The 2981-nt window shown below is 41.6% G+C and overlaps 1 pseudogene; it reads left to right on the top strand.

The window, feature by feature from the left end:
• The first annotated feature begins 1679 nt into the window (after nucleotides 1–1679).
• The window catches only part of LOC109375352 (lysosomal-associated transmembrane protein 4A-like), a 35292-nt pseudogene continuing 33990 nt past the window's right edge, over nucleotides 1680–2981 (top strand).

Here is a 2981-nt window from a genome sequence, read left to right as displayed (position 1 = left end):
GAATTGTAACAACTATATACGATGTCAGAGGGGTAGTAGACTGGGGGGGTTATCACTTTGTGAGGGGTGTAAATGTCTATTACATTGTTTTGTACACCTGAACCATAATAATAATAATAATAATAATAATAATGAATCAATAGGACTATTTCAAGCAGCTGAGTGCTTCAGTGTTTAATAACCACTGAGTCAGATGTGGTAGGAGAAAGGGAGGGCAACCAGGTGCCTGCTGGGATATACACATACAGCCTGGTCAGCAGCCCTTTGGGGGTGGTGTGCTTCATTCATCAGTAGTCTTGTGTATCAGAAGATCAAGAAATAGATGGCTGTTAACAGACACCTTTTGAAAAGTGTCTGTAGTGCGGCATACCAGGAACCACCTTGACCAGTGCTCTAATTGAAAAAAAAAAAAAGAAAAAAGAAAAGCCCCTCCACAGCAGCAGGCATGCAGGGCTCCAGTAAAGAAATATTTCTAGGTTTCAACTCCTACTTAACATTCCAGACCCTCTTGCTGTGTTCCAGATTCTCAAATTCCTTCCCAGTTGACTAATACCTGGTTATCCAACTCTCTCTGATGGTTGTTCCAGCTGGAGTGTCCATTTGGTTTAAAATCTCCCTGAACTCCCGACCCCCTTGGATAACATCTTTCAAGGTCTGTCCTGCCTCACCTCCACACCCACACATACTTTTGGAATCCTCTACTGAATTCCAGTACTCTGATTCCCAGCATATTCGGACACAGCCTTGTTTAGCTTTGATACTCCTCAAACTGGAAATACAGATGAGCAATTGGACTCCAGGAATCTTTTTATTCTTACTTTTTGTTACAGAAACTTTTAAATGTAAAGAAAATACTATAATAAACTTTGATATACTCGTCATCTAGCTTTACTTATTATCAACTCATGCCCAGTCTTTTTTCATTCACAACCCCACCCACTTTCCTCTNAAGACAGAAAAACATGTGGGAGAATAGGTAGATTCCTAGGATACCCCATCCTTCAAAGACTTTTAAAGAGCCTTCGGAGGGCTCATTTCTTTACAAGGCACAAAAGATCTCTCAGCCTGCAAGCATTTTAATGTTTATTTTTCCTGTTCTGAAACACCCTTTAGACATTAAACTGTCCCTTTAATAAAAACCTTTGATACAATAGGTAGGACATGGAGGAAGGACATCGTAACGATGGATGGGGGTTTAAATGGAGAGGGGTAAACTGATTTCTAAAGTCAGCATGTTAAATGAAAGTTGCATATATTCAAATTTTATCTTGAAAATTGCCTAAATCTTCAGTAACACAGAGAACATGAGGTTTCTTAAAAATAAAGCAGTTCACTTCTTTGTCCAAGGTCATTTGCACATTTTCTCTGTGGACCTTTCCCACGCGCATGGATTGTGTTGGGCGTGACTGTATCCTTTGGCTGATTACTATAACTGAGGCAATCGATAGTTTAATGGACTTCCAATCCACACACATAGGAAAATTCCCTTTAATTAAAGGGATTGATGCTGGGACTTCACGTGTGTGCATTCTAACATGTGTGTGTTCCCTGCTGAAGGATGACCAGGGAAGGACCGGTGTGATCTCCATCATTAATTTCAAGCCTTGAGGGAGAAAGTGTTGAAATAGTCTGGTATATATTTGCTCTTTTGTGTAGAATCACATTTGGTTATCGGCAAGATGAGCGAGCAGGAGAGGTGGGGGTGGGGGAGAGAGAGAGAGAGAGCGAGAGAGGGCGCACTGGCAACTCCTGGAATGCTGCTGCTGCTGTTTCTCCTTCTCCTTCTCCTTCTTCTTCTTCCTCTTCTTCAGGCATGAGAGATCATAAAATCAAAACTTTTCACCTTGATAATTTGGGGAAGATCAGTAGCCCAGGCGAAAAAAGAGAGGCACTCTGCCACACAAACAGGCTACATTTTGTTAATCTCATAACACTTCTTAAGAATCTATTACTATCTGTTCTTCCTGATTGTTTGTGGAACTTCATATGCTCTTAACTTCCTGAGGCATATGTTGATCGCCCATTGCAGATCATGAATAAGTATATCTACTTCATTGTTTAACACTCCACAGTTTCTGAAATGAACACTTTACTGGTGGAGAAAACAAATTTAAGAAGAAAACATTTTGTCTGTTGTACAGAGAATGCCATTTTGGTCCTAACAATTCTCTGGATGGAGATGAGATCACTGTTTAAAAGTTATGGCTTTTTGGGCCAGCTGAGTGGCGCAGTGGTTAAGAGCTCGCTTGGGAACGGGAACTCTGAGCAGCAGAGCCTCGGTTCGGATCCCACATGAGGGCCAGTGACACTGCACCCTCTACAACTAAGATGGAGAACAACAGCTCAACCTGGAGCTGAGCTGCCGTGAGTCGCCGGCGAAGGCGTAGGCTGCAGTACCCTGCTGCAGTGGGCTGCCATGAGCTACCATGAGTGGTTGGCAGCCAGCGTGAGCTGCTGTGAGCTGCTATGAGCCACTGTGAGTGGCCGTTCAATGGCAGGCGACAGGTCTGCCTCAGCCAGAAAGAGCGTAATGATCACAATACCAACATGGGCCAGTGAAGCAGCGTCCTCCACAACTAGACTGAAGAACAAAAGAACACAACTTGTCTGTTCCCCTTCCCTGATTCCCCAACACTGTTTCCTCCTCTAATTCCCCCAATAAAATCTTTAAGAAAAAATAAAAATAATTAAATAAATGAATAAATAAATAAATAAAAGTTATGGCTTTTCTACTCTTTGTTCTCTCTTTAAGAGGGGAAACTTTCCTACTTGAGACTTGGCAATATGAAGGTGACTTTCTCATAAATATAGGGCAAACAGAGAGTGGGATTTTTCTATAGAAGCATCGTTTTGTTTAATCATGACCATGATTAAATAAATCAAAACTAAAATATTTAGTCTTAGAAGGAAGTTAAATAAACTAATTTTGGGTGACTGGATGGCTCAGTTGGTTAGAGTGCGTGCTGTTAACAAGATCGCTG

This window comes from Hipposideros armiger, unplaced genomic scaffold (assembly GCF_001890085.2).
Source record: "Hipposideros armiger isolate ML-2016 unplaced genomic scaffold, ASM189008v1 scaffold_936, whole genome shotgun sequence".
In the NCBI taxonomy this organism is placed as follows: domain Eukaryota; kingdom Metazoa; phylum Chordata; class Mammalia; order Chiroptera; family Hipposideridae; genus Hipposideros; species Hipposideros armiger.
The sequence above is the reverse complement of the archived record's forward strand: the minus strand, read 5'-3'. Positions and strand labels throughout refer to the sequence as shown.